General features: G+C 36.6%; 1 protein-coding gene and 1 non-coding gene across 2 annotated transcripts in view; one reads left to right on the top strand and one right to left on the bottom strand.

The window, feature by feature from the left end:
- Positions 1 to 26501, top strand: part of PALLD (palladin, cytoskeletal associated protein) — a 463024-nt gene that overhangs the window by 55228 nt on the left and 381295 nt on the right. The window lies entirely within an intron of this gene.
- On the bottom strand, positions 24821 to 24951 carry LOC126007887 (small nucleolar RNA SNORA51). Its single transcript, XR_007495362.1, has one exon. It is a non-coding gene; the product is annotated as a small nucleolar RNA SNORA51 (small nucleolar RNA).

Raw genomic sequence — 26501 nt, 5'->3', positions numbered from 1 at the left:
AGAATGTAAACTTATTTTTTAATAAAGCTTTCTTTATTCTTTATTGAGTGATAAAGCTCTCCAAAAATTAGGCGTGTGCACCAGCTTTTAATACATTTTCATAAACCTGACTGTTACTTGGATATCTATACTAGAAATAAACAAAGCTTTTATTTATTGAAAAATACATACACACATTCTAGGCTGCTAGTTACTATGATGGTTAATTTTTTGACTATATTTAGGAATGAGCAGATAGATGGTAAGCAGCATGACCTGAGGGTGTTTCAGAGATTAGCATTTGAATCTGTACTCCAAGGAAGTACTCTCAGGAATCTATCCTTTGTAGATTGGCATTGTCCTATGGAGGGACCAAGTGGAATAAGAGGCAGGGAAAGGGCAATCTCTCTCTCTCTCTCTCTCTCTCTCTCTCTCTCTCTCTCTCTCTCTCTCTCTCTCTCTCTCTCTCTCTCTCTCTCTCTCTCTCTCTCTCCTTAAACTGGATCATTTGGTTTCTGTCAAACCCAGAATCTTAAATCTAGTTCTTCAAATTCTCAGACTTAGATCAATTCAACACTTCCCAATCCGCCTCTGTCACATCCATTCTCAGCATCAATAGTGGCATGAGCTAACTCCCATAACAAAAGTCTTCTTGTATATTTATATGAATAAGTAGAGAGAGAGATCTTACTGATAGCTTCTCTGGAAAGCTCTGGATCATGAATGCAGATATCTGTGGTATTTGTAGTCCCTCCCCCTCCATAGAGATTCATATGCTGAAAATTCAATGACCAAATGATGAAATTTGTCTCTAGTGTTCTTTAGGGAGTGGTTCAATCATATGAGCAGAATGAAAATGACCGTGGTAGTGCCTTTTAAAGGAGAATCCAGAGAGTCTATCCTTTTGCAGTGTTCAAAGAGGGCAACTAATTGACTTTCTGACACCTGGAAGAAGGCTCTCACCCAAACTCATTCATGCTGGAACCCTGGTGTTGGGTTTTCAGGCTGAAGAAGCCAACTAAATAAATAAATGTCTGGTTGACAGGCACCCATTCTGTTATAGAAACCCTCTATGATTCATTTGCTTTGGAAATTCATTATCTGCAGTGACCGAGAAAGTAGTGTCTGTGCAAAAGTAAGAAAACAGCAGTATAAAACAAGAAAGTCCAAGAGCCTGTCTTGCTTGGGAAACCCATGCAGAACCTTGGCCCATAGATCCCTGTGCTTTTGAGGCTTCCCCGTATGCATTCAAAGGCAAATCAGTGAAACTCAAATCTACTCCAAGACTCTTATCACGAAGTTGCTTTCAAAAAATACTAGAAACATGGCCACTTATTTTTTTTTAAAGCAACTAGCTGGGAAGAGCTAATCTGAAAATGCCCTTTTGTTGTTGCCTGGGGGAGTTTGGGCCACACCTGACATGCTCCAATGTGCTCAGGCTTACTCCACGTTCACTCAGAGACCAATCCTGGCAGGCTTGGGGACCATATAAGATGTCTGGAATAGAACTCAGAATGGCTGCATGCAAAGCAAATATGACCCACTATTGTTCAGAACCTGAAAATTACCAATATTCAAAAATCATTGTTATTTAAATATCTTTTAAGTTAGATATAGGAAGTTAAAAATATTCATAAGTTATGTCTACATCTTGTAGGATTATTCAAACTAGTGCTATTTTTCCAACCTCTTCAATGATCCAAGGAAATAACTTAAGCAATAGTTTGGTAGAGTATTTGCCTAGCAAATTTAACCCAATTTAAATCCCTGGCACTGCTGTGAATTCCCACAGCACTGACAGGTATACTCCTTGTGGGGGAATCTAAGCACCAAACCATCAGGTCTACATTGCTGGAGACATTTCAGGGAGTGGCCCTGAGCATGGCTGGGTAGGAAGTCCGCCTGTTCACCTACACAATAGGTCTATCTGTTCACCTTCAATTACAGAGAGATGCCATCCATGGACTTGGATTGAATAAACATATGAAATGGGCTCAGATTTCAGACTCAACATAAATGCACTTAACTCTTTCAGAATATACTTTTAATTTTTTCCATGGAAACAATAAGAACTACCAGCACCTTTTCCTTAAGACACTTCTGCAAAATTCTACTAAATTATACATTTTGCTTAACACATTACACTCTACAATCCACTTTTACATATATTGCCTAAGCAATTATTCTTATAAAAACTGAAGTTTTCTTTTATGGGTTAAAAAACTGAGACTTAGGTTGAAATATTGAGTTAGTGGATACATATCAAACATACAGGAGCTCAAATCCAGAACTTCCCACTCCAAGTTTCTTTCTTATTCCAGCAAATTACATAACAGTGCTAAGTATCTTACATTTCTTACATTTCTGGCACTGATGAAATGTTTTTTATATACATCTATCCTCACTCTACTTAAAGGAGAATAAAAATATAGAAAATGTAGATGATACCTGGGTTTTATCCATTAATTTTTCCCTTATTTATGGAAAATGAGGATCAGTTTTGTAGACATTGGGGATATAGTTTTGACAAGAGGCTAAGGTCCTCCTTTGAGGAATTTGTGTTCAAGCAAGAAGAAGATAACCAAGAAATAAACAAATAAGTAACATATCAAATATGCTAAGTACTTGAACTGGAGAAAGAGGCAGACTATATTAGCTGGTGTAACTCTAAAGAAAAACTCAAAAAGTAATAGTTCAACAGATAGAAAAGCTTTAATGGAAGCAGACACCTAAAGAAAATTCTTGAGTTGGGATTGAGAATAATGTGTTCAATGAACTAAAGGGCCAGTAGTGTGAGAAAATGGAAAAACCAATACATCTGGGGGTTTGAGTCATGGAAAGAAATTGCTTCTTATTTTGATTCTCAGAGAGAAAAGTGATCCGAGTTTTGTTTTCAGACACTAGCTATGATTCCATTCTTGTAGGAAGAACAAACTGCAGGAGAGTATATGAAAGAGTAGAAAAGAATTCAATAGGAAAATAGAAATGAGTTGTTGAAGTCATAGAGATAGTGAAAAGAAGCAGAATTTGCATTAGATTTTTGGAGGTAGAGCTGGAAAATCTGTCTGACAGACTGATTTTGGGAAATTACAGATGAAATAAAAATGGATAATTGGGGACTGTACAACTGAGTGGAGGGTGAATTTAACTAAAATAGGAACAGCTGTGGGGGTGGACAGGTTACATCAGTAGATTATTGAGAAGTGGGATAAATCTGATGAACTTCTGCTCCAGACATTTTAAGTTGGAGATACCTATTGGACTTCTGGCTTCACCAAACCTACCCAAGATTTTGAAGCTCATTGGGAAGAAAAGAACTGGAGATCAAAGGTTGGGAGGTGACATATAGAGGGATTTAAACTCAGAGAGCCATATAATCTCATCTGCTAGAAAATGAAACTAGACAGACTGAAGTCTAGTTTTGAAGAATCTATCTTTGAAGGATCATAATTTGAGGCCTCAGGGTATCAGCAGTTTTTCATCACCCATATTAATGACTATATGCAAATCTAAATTCTACTGAACCACAAAATTATATATAAATCAGTTTGTGAATTCTCCTACTCCACCATTTTCTTCATCTTAGTGACTTCACTATATGTATTTTTGATAATATTTTGTTTTATTTGTTTTTGTTTTGTTTTGTTGTTGTTGTTTGGGGGCTATCCCGAGCTCTGCTCAGGGCTTACAGCTGGTTCTGCATTCAGGGATAACTCCTGATCAACTTGGTGCTGGATTGAACATAGGTCAGCTTCTAGAAGTCACTCACCCTACCTATTGTAATAGTGCTCCTGCCCACAACTCTTTCTAATAGCCTCTCTTTCCAAGGTGCTCAGTGATTCTCAGGCTAATTTCTATGATTATCAAAAAGATATAAGTAATTATAGGGTGTCTAAGAGAGAAGTTTGGAGCCCAGGTATAGGAGTTAGAGAGTATACTTTGCATGCTTCTAGCCTTGATTCAATTCCCAGCACCACATGGCCTTCCCTGAGCATTACCCATGTGACTCTGGTGGTCCCTGTCACCAAAAATATCTTGGGCAACATCACATCCTTGGACCTTAGCATTGGGCCGAATGGTAATTGGCCAAACTCCTGGAAATAGCCTTCCAACATACTGAGCATAGCTTGGGAGGCATCCCTAGAATTTTCCTGGGCTTTACTAGAACAAAGTTCCATTTTGAGCTCAGATGTCTATTGCTAGATCATTGTCATAGCAATGGTGTCAAGTTCTCATAAATTCAAAGGTGTCAAGGGAATTTGCATCACATTTGTTGAGATCCCAAATTCGCATTTCCCAGTTTCTGGTTTAAATATTCACAGTCATTGGCGTTTACAGACTGATTTTGACCTAACCCAAGTGAAGTGACCACTTTCCTCTCAATTGGCTGTGATTTTTAATATTCTTTATCATTTTTCTATACAAATACAATAGTAAATGGTTTTTATCTGTCTATTTAGCAAGAATTTGAGAGACAGAATTGCACATAAAATAGACTTCTAGAGTTTATTAGAAAATATGTAATAATCTAAAATTATGAATATATGCAAACTGTTAGCAATATGTGGCCAATAAAGAAAAATATACTCTGTCATTTAAAATTTTTGACTGAGACTAATGACAGAAATTCATGGAGGAATTCAAAGTCTGGGGCTAAATCTAGGAATTGAAATAATGAAAACAGCTTAGATGATGATATTTACTACATGTGCAAATTAATCTCTCTGAGATTCCAGGGGAATATATGTCATTATTAACTTTCGGTCTGCATCTTGAGGCTTTTAGAGAAAAATCACTATGGATTAAAATTAAAGTTTTAGTCTCTAAATTGATCAAAAGCAGATTCCCTCTCATTATCTTTGCTCCCCAAAAGAAACCACATATTTTCCAAAAAGCCAAGATTATATTACCCTTGAGAAAACTTTAGTCCTTTTCTTTTTCCTTGAACAATGCACCAACATAAGCATCTATTCCTGTTCAAATATATGTTCATTTAAAAACTATTTATTGAGTATTTACTAGTTGCTAGCTTGACATTCAGAGCCAATGGCTATGCTTTGCATGCAAGTAATTACATTGGCGATGGGAACTTCTGTAGAAACAGTGGAGAAATTTTTTGTTACCCCACCAGATTCTATTGGGGATGGTCAAGCAGTGAAATAAACATTAGACACATTAGAGGAAAATTCATGCTTAAATGCATGTATATGTATAATTTGCATAGAGTGTATTCTAAAGCCATGGGGACAAATATGAAGGTGTATAAATACCAGGCTGAAGAGTAGAATAAGAGCCTGGGACTTTCAGAAACAAGTTTGATAATAACTAAAGAGAGGGAGACTCAGGAGACAAAACAAGATGCTTTTTAACGAGATGTTTGGCCTGCCATGTTTCTCCAATAGGTTATCTTTAATTTTGTTTTAAATCCTAATTCTGAATAATATGCCTAATTGTCATTCTTCTGGGTAATTAAATGAGTAGTAAAGGTTTCTCAGAGTCTTCAGGGCCTCAATTGATCTCAGTTCAAAATAATTCACTTGCCTATGTGGCACATCTTGGGGGAGTCTGTTCTGAAAATGTGGGGGAGACCTATGCTTTAGGAAAACCCAGTAGAATGGAGGAGCAAAGCAAGATGACAACACATGATTCAAGATGAGACTTGGATAGACTTAGAGGCAGATTAGTCAAAGAAACAAAGAAGGAAGATGTTTCAGACCAAGAGAAGCACAGTTTGAAAGGTGGAGGTGACAAAGTTGCATTCATCCATTCAAAACCAGTCCAGCTTGGAGAAGGCAGACAGAGAGAGAGAGTTCTAGAAAGAGAACCAATATGTGATAAGAGGAAAGGTTTAATTCTAATATTATTTGGAAGAAAAGCCAAGAAGAAACCAAACAAAAGTGCATGATTAGATATCCCCAGATGAATTTGAAAAGACTGAATTTAAGATACAAGATTCTTTACTTTGTTACTGCCATCCCCACTTGATTGGGGGAAAATAAAAAAAATCTCGTAGGAAAGAATATGTTTTGAATTGGAAGAAGCTGTCATAATCGAAAAGCTTATTTCTTTTTCATATTTTTTATGCTCCATGAAATTTTATAGCCTTGAGAAAGAGTTTTGTCCTAAATCTTGCCAAATAATGCTGGTGCCTGTTGCAGAATTAGTATGTCTTTTATGGTATAGTTTTTCTCTCCCTCCTTAAAATACCCATAGAATTTTAGGCCTGTCTAATGACCAAACTATGAACACAAAGGGAGTATTATGATTATAATAGTGTCAGTAAATCAGATATTTTGTCAGAGAAAGGATATGACCTCTTAACATTTGGTTAATCTCATTGGCCATCATTCAACAGCCTTTTTTTCTCTGGGTACACTAAAGTATCCCTTACTTTATGTGAGATATTTTTAGATAACACTTATTTCAACCTATATTTTTTTCTAGATTTTAGACCATGTTATAAAGAATCCATTTCTCCCAAATTTTAGAAGCAGATCTTTGCCTATACTTATATTGTACCTTATATTCTAGAAATTTATTCATGCGTATATTTCATCCACAGCCTGCTCCTAAAATGAGAGTTATTCACCTCATTCTTCACTTTATAGTTACTCCTCGGATATTGAAATGAAGTAATAAACAAGGAAAATGATTTAATGACCATCAATATATTGGTAGGAAGATAGGAACACCTATCTCTATATTTTTATGTGCATGAAGCAAAGGGGGTCCACATAGCTCCAATTGGCCAAGCTCAGCTGACATCCATAAACATACCAAGACTGGGGGATTTACTAGATGTGCCTCCAAAACTCTGTCAGAAAACACCTTGCCTTAAATGGAGAAGCAACAGAAAAACAACTGGGTTCACCTCTGTAGCACCCAGAATTCTGCTTTTATAATTAGCTCCCATTTGTCCTGAGAGATTGTTCTCCTAGCATCTCTATTTCAGAAGTAATCCAATTTTACTCTTTCTAAGTTCCTATCCTTACAAACAAGAAATTATTTGGGAAAGAGGGTAGAGAATACATGGGTCAAGGCTCTTGCAGACAACTGCAGTTCAAACTCCAGAAATTCTAGGAGCAGTCCCTGAGCACAGAGCAAGAGAAAAGTCCTGAGCATCATCCGGTACCATCAACTTGATCTATTGAGTTTTTCATTGAAGTTCTTTTTAATTATCTAAATAATTTGCATAAATTTCAAAAAAATTCTCAAAAAGGAAATTTTAAAAAATTACTTCTATAGTAAAATATTTAAAGCAAATATTCCATTCTGGTTCTATGAGAAATTTTAAGTCTAACTTTTTTTCTTCCTTCTCTTCCCTTCTTTTCTACTTTTTCCCCTTCCCTCCTACCTTCCCTTCCCTTCCTTTCCTTTTCCTCCTTCCTTTTACTCTTTTCAATGATCAGAACAGACACACTCTTGATAATGTGCTAACATGTTTGGTTCTTGTACATGACAAAAGTCTCACCGCTTTATTTGTGGGGTTCTTGCACACATTGTGGTAGTAGTGTTGCCAGAGGTTGCTATAATATCTACACATAACCTATGGGAAGCACAGAATCACACGTGTGGTAGTGTTCAGTGCCCATGTCTCAGTTGCAAAGCTTACATACCTGTCAATAAGATGCTGTAAGTCACACACTCTATTGCTTCTCTCAGGGTCCCAAAGATCAATCTCAGTGAACGTGGAAAGCACCTTGCTACTGAGATGTCCCCAAGAAATATTTTTAATTTATTACTATGAATCTATAATTATTAGTTTAAATCTGAATAATGATAAGTGAACATATAGCAAAATAAAATACTCCTGGGTTATATTTTAAAGAGTGATAAAAGAGCAAATTAAAAGGTAATTTTCATCATATTTAAAAGAAAATAAAAATAAAAGGGGAGAGAGATCCCAAATATATTACTGTAACTTATTTATTAAAGGCATATCTAAGGTTGTTGACTCCTCATGTCTCTATTCATTACATGCAGTTACATTCAGAGTCAATTGTTTCCCCACACATAATCTCACAAAAAGGCTCTTACATTCAATATATTTGAAAAATATAGTAGGGTGTTATTCCAAATACAAAAGAAAAATGTCTGCCTTTGAATATTTTTAAATGCTGTGTAAATTGGCAAGTGCTTTCTTTTAGTCCTGTGTTGTTCAGACTTTCGGACATGTGTGTGTGCTGTGTGCATTCACTGATAACCAGGTGATGGAGCATGTGAGTATATATACCTGTGAAAGCCAGATGACTTAAATTGAAATTTATGAAAAATGTCCTCATGTAAACCTTACTAAAATGATAGCAATAAATATATGGTGTATATATAATGCAAATATATTGATGCCTGCTGATCTAAATGTAACATCACATATATGAAAATAATATTTTATGTATCTATATACCATAAGATATCTAATTATAATCTAATGACTTCTAGAGTAGAGTTTTTTTAAGGAAACATTTCAGTATGCTCTTCCAGTTGTGTATTTCTGAAAGAGGAAGTTCTATTAATAAAATTTATAAGACCAAAATTGTCTCTCGGTGCTCTTTTGCAACAGCTGTTAGAATTCAAAGATTGGCAGAGAAATGTTCTTAGTAGTTTTACAGTTGGCTACCCCCCCAAAATTCCCTTCTTTACCTTCATTTGTGGGTATCTTATCAGCGAACACATTAACTCAAACAATAACCATTCTTATCTGCAAAGGCCAGGTTCAGGCTTATTAGTGAAGTGACTCTGGCCAACACCCCTCTCCACATAGCAACTGGGCAAATATTGTCCCAGCCCACTGAGTGACCAATGAGATCCCACAGAATGCCGTCACATCTTTTCAATACAAGTAGTGTTAGGGTGAATAACCTCTCTTTCACTCTCCTTCCCCTGCTCATTTAATCTTTACCATTTCAAGAGAATGACCTCATCTACAGACTGTAAATACTTGGGGACTTTTATGAAAGGAAAATATTACAAAGTGCCGAAACTTGCTTCAAGAACAACTTAGGTAGGCCCTTTGGTTTAATTACTAGCAATTTGTCTGTGTTGTGGCATTTACAAATTACTCTAGTGTTAGTCAATTTCACTGTAGCAACGTCTGAATGACATCTCTGAATGTCACCATCTATATCACTGATCATGTTTTGCCTGTTTGCTCTAGAATAAGTAAAATCATGTAGACTGCATGCTTTCTAATCACTAATGAATGAACCAGACACCATTTGTTTATGAAACCTTGGCACATTGTACTGAGCAACCATTTAGTATGGCATATGGTGGATCAGAAACAGATTTGGTCCCATAACTTGGTAATTAAAACATTGTGTACATTAGCCACACCCTTCATTAAACTCCTTTTCTACTTCATCTTTACATTGGAGAAGAAAACAATTAGTAAAGATGGTGACAGTACAGTCACAGCAAAAAGAATGTGTGTTTTGCTTTTGGTTTTGTTTTAGTTTTCAAAAAACAACAACATGGTTGGACTCTAGCTTTTCTTTGTAGTTCTAAAAGAACGGCTCAGGATTCAAATCCATATAGTGTGTTATTGACCATCTCCAATGACTTTCTTTCTTTCTACTCCTGCTTTCATTTTATGATGCTGGTAGCAGGAAAGCTAGCAGACAGCTTGTGTAAATGTAGGCTGTTATAACTCGGCAGGGAATTGGGGCTTTAAAATACCTCCTCCAGGTACAATAATCTTGGTTATTTGCTGAGTTCAAAGTAAACAAATTGCTTTGATGTCAAAGGTTTTAATGCAATATGTTGCATGGTTTTCTAAGAGAAAAAGAATGCCATAATTGCTTCTCTACTCAACTCATGGGTTTTATTTCAAACCAAATTGATATTCTTTGTGAATGTTGAGATGTTTGTTTTTTTTTTTTTTTTTTTTTTTTGCTTTTAGCCCAGAAGAAAATTCCCACAAATGCATACTCATTCTGGCCACCTAAGAATTTTGTCATAGAAGCAGCATGCTTTCTTTCCCTTGGGGTTTTGAAACTTGGCCACGTGGTATTTTTAAGTTGGCAGAGTGATACCTTTTTAAACAAGGCTTTAGGATTCTGCTTAATTGAGTACAGCAGGTTAACAAAAGTGCCAATGTTTCTTTAAAAAAATCAAATTGCTCTATTGACCTAATGTTAAATATTAGATTAAATTGTCAATTACATTTTCCATGTTTATCTTCTGAGATAGGAATAAAATTAAAGTGTGTTACCATAGCAGCATCTGTAACATTTTATGAGACAAAGGATCCTTTTTCCACACAAAGATCCAAGCCAGAAGCATTATCCATTAAGAAAAGCAAATAAGGCTAGAGGGACATATTTTTTGCAGTCATATTATGGAAATACTAAAGATCCAATGTCCTGAGGTCAGATTGTGGAACACAGCTGTTCACATTCATTTCTGTCCTGGATTGACACTCTGAGTTGATTCCTGAGTAGTGATCAGTTCCTCTCCTCCAATATATATAACGTTAGAAATGTTTTCTTCCATCCACACTTCTGCTCAAATTACATTTAGGGATAGTAAAGAGGTGAAAGTAAATGTATACTTTGTGAAGCTCTTTTTTAGACTTTATATGCACAAATCAGTTTTATACTTTACTTTAGTTTTATTCATTTTTTGAGGTGACATCCAACTGTGTTTAATAAGTCCTGACACTCCTGGCTCTACACTCAGGGGTCACACCGAGTGACACATATTGGGGAACCATATAGGATGCCCAGTCACCCATACTGAAAGGTAAAAAAAAAAACTTCCTATCCTCTGTAGTATCACTTCAGCCCCATCAGTTTTGTACTATTTATTTTTTATTGTTATTTGGGGGGGGGGGCAATACTCAGGAGCTACTCCTGGCTCTGCACTCAGACTAGGATGGAACATGGGTTAGCCATGTACAAGGCAAGTGACCTACCCTCTGTGCTATATAGCTCCAGACCCTCCAAGATTTTTGAGTCAGATTTCATACTCTGTACATCAACTTTCAATAATTGCTTGTTCAGTGGGTTGCTAATCCAAAGAGTCTGAAAAATCTCCTCTACAAAATTTTTATTTGGATGGATGTCTATGCTGTGAATGATTCCATGGCCTTTATAGAACACTGAAAAGCCTGAGTAACAGCACTTTCATGTACAAGCATCATCAATGCTGCCTCAGTGAGCAGTGGGGAGAAATGAGTAATTGAATTAATAAGTAAGCTTCCTACTGAAGACCAGTTTCTGTTGCTTTAAGGCACTTATTATTCTCCTACTCCACTTTTTTGTTTTTGTTTTTTGAATCCCACCTGGTGATGCTAAGAAATTACTCCTGGCTCTGAGCTCAGAAATCGCTCCTGGCAGGCTCATATGGCTCAAACATATGGGATGCCAGAATCGAACCTGGGTCCTTCAGGTCATCTATGAGCAAGGAAAATGCCCTACCGCTGTGCTACCACTCTGGCCCTCCCTTACTACATTTTTATATCCCACATATGAGGGTGATCATTATGTCCCTGTCCCTCCATCTGACTTAACTTCGCTTAGCATGATAGTCTATAGATCTGTGCATTGCAGCAAAATGCATCATTTCATCTTATCACTACATAGTATACTATAGTTTCTATTCTTGGGCAGTGGGATATTTCCAGATTCTGGCTATTGTGAATAGTGCCGCAGTGAATATAGGAATACAAAGATCTTTTCTGAATAGAGTTTTGGACACTAAGGAGATAAGTAACTAAACTTTGTATTGCCTCATAAAACCTCATCTACAGCACAGCCATGATCATGATCATATTACAATAATCAAAAGTGAAAGGAACCCCAGTGTTCACTGATCAGTATATAAATAGTATAGATTGCACACATACAGTGATGTATTATTCAGCTTAAAATGAAGGACATTCTGACAAATGCTGCAACATAGATGCACCTTGAACAGATTATAGTGAGAAAAATTAAGCAAGCTTACAAAAAGTATTATTCCACTTAGAAATATGTTGCATAATCACATCATAGAAAGTAGAGAGTGGTTACCAAGCCTGGGGAAAAATAGTAGTTAAATGCTTATAGATTTCTTTTGTTTGTTTGTTTGCTTTGGGCCACACCCAGTGATGCTCAGAGATTACTCCTGGCTATGTACTCAAAAATATCTCCGGATTGGAGGACCATATGGGATGCTGGGGATCGAACCGCAGTCTGTCCTAGGTTAGCATGTGCAGGCAAATGCCCTACCACCTGTGCCAACGCTCCAGCTCCAAAAATTCATTTTGGAGGATAAAGTGAGTTTTAGAGATAGATAATATTGATAATGTCATAATAATGTGGATTTGTTTTTGAAGAAGAGTTGGACCTTGGGCCACTCCCAGTGGTCTTCAAAAATACCCCCAGCTTTGTGCTCAGGAGTCATTTGTAACAGTGCTCAAAGGAGCATGAAGTGCTGAAATAGAACCAGGGCCTATCTCTTCAAGTCAATATGCAGAAACTTAATGCCATTAAACTTTTCTGTTAGCTATGATTAAAGTGGTAAATTTCTATTACATCTTTTGTATAAAGTGTTTTAGAATCTAAAAATACAGCTGAAATATTACATTTATACTTAGAAGAACACATTATACATACACTATAATACAGTGGGGCATAGATTTGCCTTCAGTTAGCAAAAAAAAAGGAAAATAGAAAGTTCTCCACTTGTTGAAAAAAGAGTTTTTTCTTTCATGCAGTTCTCAGTGTTCCTGACTCTGCTTGCATAGAAAATTCACCACTTGTTGGCGCAACTGGCTAGTCACTTGCAAAAAATTGAACTTAGACCCCAGTTAACATTATGTACGAAGGTAAAATCCAAATAGATGAAAGACCTCAAAAATCAGACCCGAAACTATAAGATATATAGAACAACATGTAGGCAAAACACTCCAGGACATTGAGACTACAGGCATCTTCAAGGAGGAAACTGCACTCTCCAAGCAAGTGAAAGCAGAGATTAACAGATGGAAATATATAAAGCTGAGGAGCATCTGCACCTCAAAGGAAATAGCGCCCAGGATACAAGATCCACCCACTGAGTGGGAGAAACTCTTTACCCAATACCCATCAGATAAGGGGCTAATCTCCAAAACATACAAGGCACTGACAGAACTTTACAAGAAAAAAACATCTAATCCCATCAAAAAACGGGGAGAAGAAATGGACAGATACTTTGACAAAGAAGAAATACAAATGGCCAAAAGACACATGAAAATATGCTCCACATCACTAATCATCAGGGACATGCAAATCAAAACAACTATGAGGTACCACCGCACACCACAGAGATTGGCACACATCACAAAGAATGAGAACAAGCAGTGTTGGCAGGGATGTGGAGAGAAAGGAACTCTTAATCATTGCTGGTGGGAATGCTGTCTAGTTCAACCTTTATGGAAAGCGATATGGAGATTCCTCCAAAAACTGGAAATCGAGCTCCCATATGACCCAGCTATACCACTCTTAGGAATATACCCCAGGAACACAAAAATACAATACAAAAATCCCTTCCTTACACCTATATTCATTGCAGCACTATTTACCATAGCAAGACTCTGGAAACAACCAAGATACCCTTCAACAGACGATTGGCTAAAGAAACCGTGGTACGTATACACAATGGAATATTATGCAGCTGTCAGGAGAGATGAAGTCATGAAATTTTCCTATACATGGATGTACATGGAATCTATTATGCTGAGCGAAATAAGTCAGAGAGAGAAAGACACAGAATGGTCTCACTCATCTATGGGTTTTAAGAAAAATAAAAGATATTCCTGCAATAATATTTTTCAGACACAAAAGAGAAAAGGGTTGGAAGTTACAGCTCACCTCATGAAGCTCACCACAAAGAGTGATGAGTTTAGTTAAGGAAATAACTATATTTTGAACTATCCTAATAATGAGAATGTATGAGGGAAATAGAAAGCCTGTCTAGAGTATAGGCGGGGGTTGGGTGTGGAGGAGGGAAATTTGAGACATTGGTGATGGGAATGTTACACTGGTGATGGTGGTGTTCTTTACATGACTGAAACCCAAACACAATCATGTAGGTAATCAAGGTGTTTAAATAAATATATATATATATTTAAAAAAGAAAGTTCACCACTGCCTTTGTCTTTCTGAGCTGTTAAGCATCACTGCTAATGATTATCAGATTAGAGTACTGTAGAATAAAAATATAAAATATAAGGTTCAGAAGTTGGGTGAGGCTTTCCCAGGCACTATGTTTCTTACCCCTCAGGTGGACAGGTCTGATAAAACAGTGTAGTGGAGGATAAATAGTACACAACAGTCAGAAAAAATATTCATTGGAGTCAACTTGCTTTATTCCTCATAGTCTTTCTCTGCCATGTGCCCATCTTGCCACATGCTGCCTATATGCCATGTGCTTTCTTTGCCAAGTTCTCCCTGCCCTGTGCTTCCTAAGCCAGCGTGCTTTCTCTTTCTCCAGCCCAAAGCCAGCACATTTTTTTTCTATCCAGAATCTCACCCATCAGGGTAGGGGAAGGCTTTGTAATCCAGGTGGACTTTTACATACCAAAAGAAGAGGTTAAGGAAATAGGAAGTTGGGGGAGAGGTTACAGGTATGAATGTTCAACCCTGATCCAAGCTCAAAGCATTTTACTTGCAAAATCTAATTTAATCCTCTAACAGACCTACAAAGTAGATATGTGACAAATATGAAAAAGAAAGACTAAAAATTGATTGATTCATGTTTTAAATATTGTGATAGGAAAAATGAACAAGGGAAGCATTTCCGCTCCCACCTGCAACATTGAACTTATTTGGGCTCTTACCCCCTTCAAATGACATGGAGTCCTAATAGGTTTCTCAAACTCACTATATCCCAATAAAGATCACTTCAAATCCTACTCCCTAAACTGGCCCTAGTCTCAAAGTGGCAGCACCACCCCTGCTCTGTCTCTTGGCAAAGCCTGTGTGTCAGCTTTTCCTTTCCTCTCAGCCCACATCCTCAGCCAGGCCTATTGGCACATTCTCCAAGCACAAAGACTCCACTGCCCAACCCTGTCTGAGCCATTGCCACCTCTTTCCCTAGGCATTTACAGCTACCTGCTTTTCTTTTCCACATAATATTTTATTTGTCATTTAAAAATATATTTGGGCCCATGGATATGCCTCAACTTGTAGAGTCAGTGAGAAACTCTGGGTTCTAGCCCCAGGACCATGTGACCCTGAGGTACGACTGCAAGTTTCTCTACATTCTAGTACCTTGACAATAGACTGATCTCATGATCTCAATATCTGGACTTTAGGGTTCAAATCCTGCTTTGAATTCATTTAATGCATTAGGGACTTTTTAATGCATCTAGAACAAAGGCTATTTCCCTAAATATGGTCGACAGGTACAGTCCAGTACATTCCAAACCATCCTACTTACTTCTCCAGCCTCATATATCACATTTGGTCCCATTTCACCCCTACATCTGTGCTCTCAGTAAAGTAACTTTCTTTCCATTTTTGAGATTTTTAAAGACAGAAGATCTCAGAGCCCATTTACTGACAGTTCCTTCTATTTGGAATATTGTCTAAAGTTTTTTTCTTCACAAGATTTCAGGTTTTAGCCCATGCATCTGCCTCTTAGAAAGGTCTGTTCTGAGCAAAAGAAGTCCTCAAATTTTCTTTTCGTTCCAATACCATATGTTTCCCAATGTATTTATTGTTAACCCAAATCTTTTATTTCCTAGTGTCCTTATTTATTCATTTAATTCTTTAATTCTTTATTAACTGGGAGTTTGAGGTTTTCTATGCTATAGGCCCAGTGTCTGAAAATAACACCTGTTTTAGTATAAATGGATAAATCTGGATGGATAAATATTAGAGAAGGAAGGTAGTGGAGTAAATAAATATAGCCCAAATACCTTTCTAAATTTTGTCAGTGAGGAAAAGATGGGTCAATAATTACAGTACCAAAGGGAAAAATCTGTGGTGGAAAGTTGCTGAGAACTAAGAGAAGACAAAGGTAAATCTGGGTTCTCTGAAGCAAATTCTTGAATATAAGAAGTCTTTTTTTCTATAGTCTGATAAGTTTATATATACAACCTTTAGGAATAAAGTCTCTATAAATATACCCTTCTTAAAATTGATAAAGTAAAATATCTTGGTGTTGAAGTCCAGATCTAGAATGTTCCTATGTGCTCAAAAATCCCAACATAGTTATGATTACCATATTCTCTTATCCTTGGAATAAAATCTCTTACCTTGGAAAATAAGTATAAGAAAAATAATATCTCAGAAACAACTCTAATTTTTTGCCACGCACCCTTCACTCATGAGAAGAGCTGCATTTTAATTCATTTTTTTAGAGCTGCATTTTTAAATGATTCCTGCCACATCTTTACTTTCTGACTCTTACCAACTTTGTCACGGTGCTTAATTGAGCATGATACTTGCATAAACTTGCATAAACAATATAACCATAGAAAGCTGGAGATAATCAAAAAGGGATGTTGAAAAATATCAGACAGTTATTGGATATCTGATTAATTTTTTAAAGAACTTTCCAAAGTCAGGAATTTAACAAATTTACTTTGAATCACATGAGCCACTTCTTTGTTGAGTATAATAAATTGGTAACTAATTAATAATTATTTCTAAGAAGACACTTAAATAAAGTCTCCTATGTTTTGTCGCTGTTGAAACTCTTACAGTACAGTGTCTTGTTCTTCCTCTCGTTTTCCTTCTCCACCAACTTCAAATTCATCTGGTAGGTCAGAGGTTATAATAAAAGTGATCATTTAAGACCTCTGTTATAAAGAGCATCGCATCTTAGTGTAGTGAAATTATGTCTTTTCTGTGTCTCTCTCTCCCTAACAGACTAGATGATCCTTGAGAGAAAGGAGGGTCTTTCTAACCTGAATTATCAGTATCCAATACCATCTGACTTATGATAAGCACCCAATAGTCAGTTAATTGACAACAGTCCCCAAGTAATATCCATCATCAACTCTTCCCTTTATTATAATATGTAAGGGGAGGGGTACTTGGCATTCACTCTATTGCCCTGAGTTTTAGTCAGAGTTGACAACTTAAGAAAATTGGAGTTTATTAGACTTTACACTGAACTCATAATACAATGACTTTGTCACACAGTCTGAAGGGTCAGGAAAAGAAATAATAAGGCAAAACATTAAAGCTAGGAAAAGTCCTTCCAGCTAGAATGTATTTTTTTCACTCTCTGAGTCACTTAAGAAATCAGTGTTCACTGGTATTTATTACCTGTCTTTTCTCAATTGTTACATCTGCTATTATTTTAGCATCCAGGATTAAAGGCTTACTTGGCCCTCAAGACGCTAGTTAATGTTTCTTAATCACCGTGACTGCAAAGTAGGTATCTGCCACCAGCTGCAACTTTGCCTTGAGTGAATCTGGTGTGCTTTTGTCATCAAGTGTGTTGAAGGAAAGGCTGTGTTACAGCCGTGGTTCCCTTATTAAAGAGCATCAGATGCCCCTGGGGGCTTAGTAAACCACAGATAACTTGAGTTCCACCACACCCCACCCTATTTCCCAAATTTCTGATTGACTAGGTCTGGGATTAGGTTTAGTTAGAGAAATAAGTACATTTTGAACTATCCTAATAATGAGAATGTACAAGGGAAATAGAAAACCTGTCTAGAGTACAGGCGGGGGTTGGGCGGGGAGGAGGGATATTTGGGACACTGGTGATGGGAATGTTGCACTAGTGATGGTGGTGTTCTTTACATGACTGAAACCCAAACACAATCATGTATGTAATCAAGGTGTTTAAATAAAATATATAAAAATAAATAAATAAATAAAGTTAAAAAAGAAATAAAAGAATCCATGCTATGGAACAGTCTAGGTTTTGTGGCTTCTGCTAGTCTTAAAACTATGGTTGATAAATGCTGATAATTCTTGAAATCCAGCGTCTATGAATCAATCACCTGGGCACCTACCAAAGAGGCAGTTTTTTTTCCAGCAGGACTAGAGGTCTGGGATAGATTTGAAAATTTGCATTTTAAGAAGCACCAGGTAATGTCGTTGGTAATGGTCAAGGGAAAACTTTCAGAGGTTTCTGCCTGCTTATTAGAAAATCTGGAAAATTTTAGACATATTGCTGGAATTTCTGCTCCAATAGACTTGTTTCAATAGACTTAGTTTCAACAGACTTGTGCTGGACTCCAGAAATTTGAATTTTTAATGAGCCACCATAACTCATTCTCTTATAAATGATCCATGGTCCATCCTTGGAAGCAAAACAGTCCTAGAAAGAATAAAAATCACTTGATCCAAATTTAAACAACCAAACAAATATGTGCCCCTCAAGGTGGCAGACAGGGAGCAGGGAGAAGCCAGGAGTCTTAGTGGAGGAGAGAGGACAATGGTGTTGAATCGGTGCTATAACTATGTCTAAAACCCAAGTATAAATAACTTTGTATATCATGGCATTTTAATAATTAATAAAACAATAAAATCACTTATAAATATTATATTAATTTGTATAATTTTTGGTTTTGATTTTGTTTGGCAGTCACACAAGATAGTTTGCAGGAGCTATTTCCAGCTTAGTACTCCAGGATCCCTCTTGGTACATAAAATCTTCAGCATGCAAAGTCTGCACTTTGGTCCTTTGAGCTATCTCCTAAACAAATTTATATAAATGTTTATAGAACTAAAATTTGATAAATGCCATTCTTTAAACTATATAAACTACTAGAATACATACTACTAGAATACAGGAAATACTATTATATTTGCTTCTAAGATGTACTTTTCATATTTTAATATACCTAAAGTAAGAAGATTTCTTGCAACCAGTGGCACTTAAAATAATTGGCAGCATGTTTTTCTCTAAGATACAAAAATAATCAAAAAACACGAGGCATGAGGGTCCAGAGGGAGAATACAGAAGGTATACACTTGACTTACACAAGGTTGACAGAGGTTCAATCATGGCCACCCTATTTGGTCCTCTTTGCACCATCAGGACTGATTCCTGAGTGCAGAGCCAAGAGTAAGCTCTTAGTGGCTGCCAGATATGCCCCAAAACACAAACCAATTAATCAAATATGGATTTCTTGCTTTCCATGAAATTTCAGCATGTTTAATGTCAAATTCTTTGAAGACACAAAAACAGGTCTAAGTGATATTGCTTTTTATTACAGTTTAAGTTTAATCTTCCTTACATGGGAAAGCTCGAAGATAAACAAACACTGCAATTTTCCTTCATTTCTCAAGAAAAATATATTATGCTGGGTGCTAGCATGAAAAATAAGAAAGACAATTTGGAGAAAAAAGAGATGAAATGATATATGTAAAAGAAAGATATTCAGTTTCAATATTGCTGAAAGTCAGAGAGAGGAAAAGATAGAGGGGAGAAAGGCAGTAGATGCTGGGACAGAAGAGCAAAGCCAAAGGATGAGCAGCTGCTTAGAAGGGGAACTCTGGGAAGACAGAGAGAAGACATAAAGGAGGAACTTCAGGAATGTGTGCGAAGCACTGGGAATGCTCCCTTGCTTCCTGGAGGAGAACCAGGCTAGTTCACAGAGTTCTTTGAACTTCAATGTGCTTCCTTTGCATATGGCACACACTGAGAAAAGATAGACTGGAATATTTACAAGCAACTCATTCATCTAAAACTTTAAGAATTGTAAATGCTCCCATTCGACCCAGCTATTCCACTCCTAGGGATACACCCTGGAAACACAAGAATACAATACAAAAACCCCTTCCTCACACCTATATTTATTGCAGCACTATTCACAATAGCCAGGCTCTGGAAACAACCAAGATGCCCTTCAACAGATGAATGGCTAAAGAATCTGTGGTACATATACACATTGGAATATTATACAGCCATCAGGAGAGATGAAGTCATGAAATTTTCCTATACGTGATGTACATGGAATCTATCATGCTGAGAGAAATAAGTCAGAGGAAGAGAGAGAGACACAGAATAGTCTCACTCATCTATGGGTTTTAAGAAAAATGAAAGTCATTTTTGCAACAATCCTGAGACAATGAGTGGTGAGTGTAGTTATAAAAATAACTATACTGAGAACTACCATAACCATGTGAATGAATGAGGGAACTGGAAAGCCTGTCTAGAGTACAGGTTGGGGTGGAGTGGGATGGAGGGAAATTTGTGACATTGGTGTTGGGAATGTTGCACTGGTGAAGGGGGGTGTTCTTTACATGACTGAAACCTAATCACAATCATATTTCTAATCAAGATGTTTAAATAAAGATATTATAAAAAAAAGAGCTGTAAATGCTACTTTATCTTCAATCATGGATCGTTTCTCTGGACAAGTATCTTGCTTTAATTTAGAACTTCAAGAAACCTAATTATGAGATTTGTAAAATAGCCTTTTACAAAGTATTTCTGGGATTAAAGGAATAGGACATTGGGTAGCAGAGCAGAGCACAGAGCCAAGAATAAGTATAAATACAATCAGGTGTATCCCTTCACACTTTCCCTCCCCCCCACAAAAAAAAAACATGAGGCAAAAAAGTCATTTTCACTGTGGTGTCTTAGATAAAAGTGTGAAAGATGTTGTTAGGCAAAAAATAAATAAATATATGAACACTAAATATGTAGTGTTGATATTTTAATGATATTAGAGAAAAATACATTAAGGTATACAATCAGCAGTCCCTCACTGTGTGCTATCATTATTAGCAGATGTAACCAATGACTAAACTACAATCATGTTTGAAAAACTGAAATCGAAAACATAGAAAAACTTGGATATTGAGGCTACTCCTTTTATGTTAAGTTCTAAATCTGAATATAATTCAGTCATAGATAGAAGTTAACACATATTAGGGTAGGTAAACAGCATATGATAAAATATTGGGTGGAGAAAGATGGAATGGTCTATGAAGAATGATCAGTGGACTGTACGTTTTCTGTATAAAACCCAGAGTAGAAAATAAATATGGTGCATTATTCCTTAAATAAATGTTTATATAAAAAATAAAAACAACCTCATAATCATATTTATACTCTCATATAAAGATGAAACATTGGCAGCTTAAGGAAATGTTTTTATTACATTTAAAATTATTTCAAAACACTTTCAACCAGATATTTACAACATAATGTTTTGTTGAATTCTTTGGTGTCTCTAACCCAATGTGTGTCTGTATTTGGAAATTTTCCACTTTGACCAGAACTTCATACATGGAAAGCCACAGAGGCTTGGACCAACAAATGACTAGAGCTGGTTAGAAAGAATAAACAAGATCACAGGGATCAAACAGTGAGGGGTGCCTAAGTTGGGCAGCTGTAGGCCTCACATTTGATTCCCTGCACTGCCCCACATGCTGGGTGCTGTTGATCACGGATGCTAACATTTAAGATCTTTGATATTGAAACCAAGTCTATGATCTTCATTTAATGAATCAGTAACAACAACAATAAAGAAAAAGTGAGTAAGAAACCACTCTATTAGGGATTAAATAGCTGACTGATAAAATGGCTTTTCTTCCTTGATTTTTTTTGTTTTCTTTTTTCGAGGGGAGCACACCCGGCAGTGCTCCACATCACTAATCATTAAGGAGATGCAAATCAAAACAACCATGAAGTACCATCTCATGCCACAGAGATGGGAACACATCATAAATAACAAAAACAATCAGTGCTGGCGAGGATGTGGGGGATGTGAGGGAGAAAGGAACTCTCATTCACTGCTGGTGGGAATGCCATATAGTACAACTTCTATGGAAAACAACATGAAGACTTCTCAAAAAACTGGAAATTGAACTCTCATATGATTCAGCTATACCACTCCTAGGGATATACCCTAGGAACACAAAAATACGATACAAAAATACCTTCTGCACACCTATATTTATTGCAGTGTTATTTACAGTAGTCAGAATCTGGAAACAACCCAGATGAGTGGCTAAAGAAACTGTGATACATATACACAATGGGATACTGTGCAGCTGTCAGGAAAAATGAAGTCATGAAATTTTCTTATATATGAAGGGACATGGAAACTATTATGCTAGGTGAAATAAGTCAGAGAGAGATAGAAGACACAGAATAGTTTCGCTCATTTATGGGGTTAAAATAAAAAACTAAATAAATTAATTTTGGAGATATTGATAATGGCTTCCCAATATTGTACATGTATTGAATTATTTACTTATTTTTTTAAAAAAATAGAGGTAGAAATTATGAAAAGAAAATTATTTTCCATAAAAGGATAAATGACTCATTGGACTGAATTCTAACATTTTAGGTATTGAGATACCTGTGATAGTCTTTCCCATTAAGGCAATTTTACTGTTCTTTTTTCCTCTGTTTAGTGTTTAATAGGCCCTCATCTCTCACCAAATCTATCTTTCCTATTTTCTATTTTCTGTTTCTGTCCCATTTCTCTGTCTCACTTTCCAAATCCAGACTAGATGAAGGGATTTATAGCTCCAGGAAAGACATGATTCTCATCTTATCTCCACAAGCCCTAGAAAATATATTTACATTTCTGAGCCTGGTCCAAAGAGACAGCTTAATGCCTATCTCTGTTCTTACTTTAAATGAAAGAGGCTCTGGTTCAATCCGTGGCATCACCTCCACCTCAAGAAATTTCTGAGCTTCAGTTTTTCTTTATAAAAGAAAGTACATAAAAGTGTTTTGCTTATGGGCATGACAATATGTCACCTATAGAGTTCTTACCATATCAAGGTCATATTCTACTTTTCACTATCCCCACAAACACTTAATTATCTGACTCCAATGTGTTTTTCATTATCTGAAACCATTCTATGTAAATACCATGTAATAATTCCCCTTCTCTTATGTAGCACCTAGACTATGAATATTATCTATGTCCTTTTAGATTAATTTGCATAAATTAATATTAATAAGCATTTCTTTCACACCTTAGAAGTATCACACCACTGAATCACTATTGAATTATAGCCTAGAATGTTTAGAACCCCCATAGACTGGAACAAAGAACAAATAATGGTGACTGTATCTTTATTGGACTTCTGGCATGAAAACAAAACTAATTTTAAAGAAACGTGTTCATGAATTATATTTCCTGGATCTCAACGAAAATAATTATTTTGTATTTTGTCATCTTTTCATTTAGATTTCACTTAATCCTCCATTAGACTCGTGTTAACACTCTTAATTTGTATGATTTACTTAATGAAAAGTGGGCTATATAAAATACGTGTCACTTTGAAAGTATCTAAAGAATTGTTTCTATCTAAATCACCAAGCATGTCAGAGACATTGTTTAAACGTCTTCTATTTCAATCTGTGGTTTGTTTCTGCCATCCAAAAATGAGTAAACTTTTGAAACACCCAGCTGTGTTTCTGAATAGAAACATTTAAATGTGGACCATGTGTGATAGAAAATTTTCAGATGGCTAAAAAGCTGACTAGACTTGTGAAGAATTGTGTGGTGGAAAGTTTGTACATTTTCATTCATTCATCTAACACAAATCTATCCTGGTAGCCAGTTAATGGGATCATGGTCGTAAGGAAAATATTCTCTAAACAAAGTGTCCCTCCATTTACACACAAAGAAAGCAAACTTTCATTTAGAAGTTCTAGTGGTGTTTCATACTAATTCCAATATAAGTCCAGTTCCTCATGACCAAAAATGTAATGTTAATATGGCAAAAATTCTATTTAACAGCAAGATAATGCTGCTTGTTTTTTTTTTAAAGCTAAGAAACAATAAAAACCAATAAACTCTGGTGGATCAAGAAGTCCCTTATAGATGTAAGGTTCACAGAATATCTGAGCTATGATTAAAAAAAATAATGCTGAAGGTTCCAGAGCAAACCACAGCAGGTAGAGCATTTGCCTTGCATGCAGCCAGCCTGGATCCAATTCCCAGTATCCCATCTGGTCCCTTAAGCACTGCTAGGAATGACCCAAGTGCGGAGCCAGGAGTTATCCCCCACCTTGGCATTGACAAAAATAAAATAAAATAAAATAAAATAATGCTGTGTTCATAACATATGAAGTTTTTTAAGTGGTTCCATGGCCATTACCAGGTTCATTCCTCACAACAACTTGTGAGTGGCAAATGTGTGAGCAGAAGTAGAATGTGGAAGTGTGCAAACTCCTCATAGTGTGTTATGTACATACATGGATTTGTATAAGAAATAAAAGCAGGAATTTTACATCTCCCACCCCATATTTTCTGTTGGGTTGCCTTTATTGTGCTATCTGGTAGCTGCACACTTGATTGTAATGTATCAATGAGCTCACACTTGTGACACTATGATATCACAAAGACACTGCTGGTGAGTATAGCTCTCAGCAATGTGCAGTGGTGGCCGGGATCAAAGTCTCCTCCTCACACCTGCCAGGCAGGTGCTCTATCACTGAGCTACAGCCCCAGGGCCCCAGACTGGTGGGGTTTGAACTCTGTCCATAGATGAGGATCTTGAAGGTGTGACTAGCAGTGTAACTTCAGTTTTCTGGTAGGTCCCTGAAAAATGTTCATTGAAACCTGCCTCCTTCCGAACTGTAAGATGCTTGATGAAGTAGGAATTTGAGTCAGCCAGTGGCTCACCCACTCATCTGAAAGTGCTGTTCAAAGGAATGGAAATGAAGGAGGACTTAGAATCAGATTCTCAGTGCAGTATGGTGAATGCCTGGTATCTGATCCTTCCTTCCTTTCTTCCTTTCTTTTTCTTTCTCGTTCTTTTTCTTTCTTTCTTCCTGCCTTTCTTTCTTCCTGCCTTTCTTTCTTTCTTTCTTTCTTTCTTTCTTTCTTTCTTTCTTTCTTTCTTTCTTTCTTTTTCTTTCTTTCTTTCTTTCTTTCTTTCTTTCTTTCTTTCTTTCTTTTTCTCTTTCTCTTTCTTTTTTTCTTTTTTTATTTTCTTGTCCCCCAATTCACAATACGGACCAGGCAAAGGGCCTGGATTGAGGTGTATATGGGGTGCATTTACTGTACCTCCTCTTTCTATAGTCAGTGTAAAGAACACAGCCTGTGGTAAGAATTGGGAGGCCTTTTCTTTCTTTCTTTCTTTCTTTCTTTCTTTCTTTCTTTCTTTCTTTCTTCTTTCTTTCTTGTTCTTTTTCTTCTTTCCTTCCTTCTTTCTTCCTTCCTTCCTCCTTCCTTCCTTTCTTTCTTTATTCTTTCCTTCTTTCTCTCTTTCTTTTTTCTTTTTCTTCCCTCTTCTCTCTTCTTTCTTTTTTCTTCATCTTTCATTTTTATTTCTTCCTTCTCTTTATAATTTCTTTTCTTTTAGAAATATTATGAAGAAGTTCGATATGCTTTTTCTGCTTCTCAGTATAAACAAGCTCTAAAATTTGCTCTATCTCAAGACCTTAAGAATTTAACAATATATTGGTATGTGAAGGGACCCTTGAAAGGACCTCAGGATTTGTAGCTATAAAGAGAGGTCCTTCCCATTTTCCATTCTCTGTATGTTAATTGATAGACTACTACAAAGCTGTGTACTTCTCAAAGTCCTCCAGTCAAGACCAAGAATTATAAAGGCTAATAAAAATCCTTTTATTAAGGCAGCTCCCACTGCTAAACTTTCTTCTCTCTCCCTTTGTTATGAGCCACAGTTGTGGGAGAAGTATGTTTGTGAAAGGAAAACAGAATATGATCACTGAGAAATGGTCTGCTGTTTTTCTCTAAAACATAGACAGGACAAATATTTCTCCATTCTCATTCTCCCCACAAAGAGTATAGGGCAGATATTTTGGACCCTGGAAGGATAAGAGAAACCTCAGATGTAGAATTCTGTGATTTTGACAGTCTAGACCAGGGGTTCTCATACTTTTTAAACAGGGGGCCACTTGTGTGCTGTTAAGAAATACTATAATGTGTTACAATCTGGGGATTTGAGGGACAAAGTAATTGTACATGGATTCTGTCTTATTTATCTGAATGTTCTTTGGCTGAAATTTCAAAGTTAAGATATCAGCAAGGGACTTCTGAGAATTATATTATGGGTGATTGTCCTTCCACTGTAACTTTACCTTGTCCTCTTTTTTTGCATCTTTGTTCTCATAATTAAAAATAAAAAATTAAAAAAAAGGATAGGTGTTGGAACTTTGTATGACTGAAACTCAATCAAACTAAAAAAAAAAAACAAAAAAAACCAGGGGGCCAGTTAGCTGTCCCTCAGACCATTGGAGGATGGGTCTATAGTTTAAAAAAAAAAAACTATGAACAATAGTGGCCTGCATAGGCCATAATTTGAGGACTCTGTCCAAGTCAGAAAGGAGGAGTTGAGAGACAGAGAAAAAGAGGAGAGTCAGAGAGTGAGGCACACATTCCACACATGTGAACAGTGCCTGGGACAAGTAGGCTGCTAAGCAGGACAGGCAGGAATGACAAAAACACCCTGTGAATCTGATAAATGTCCTTGGTGGGCCACATGTGGCCCACAGGCCAGTTTGATGACCTCTGGTATATACTGGGGTGCCTGCTGTTTGCTAACAGACCAGCTGGAGAGACAGTGAGTAAAATAATAGATAAAAAGTTCCCCATCTTGGGGGTGAGGGATGGGTGGGGGACGGAGATCTATTCCTTTGAGGAGTTT

The sequence above is a fragment of the Suncus etruscus genome, chromosome 4, assembly GCF_024139225.1.
Source record: "Suncus etruscus isolate mSunEtr1 chromosome 4, mSunEtr1.pri.cur, whole genome shotgun sequence".
Classification (NCBI taxonomy): Eukaryota; Metazoa; Chordata; class Mammalia; order Eulipotyphla; family Soricidae; genus Suncus; species Suncus etruscus.
This window is presented reverse-complemented; position numbering and strand designations above follow the sequence as displayed.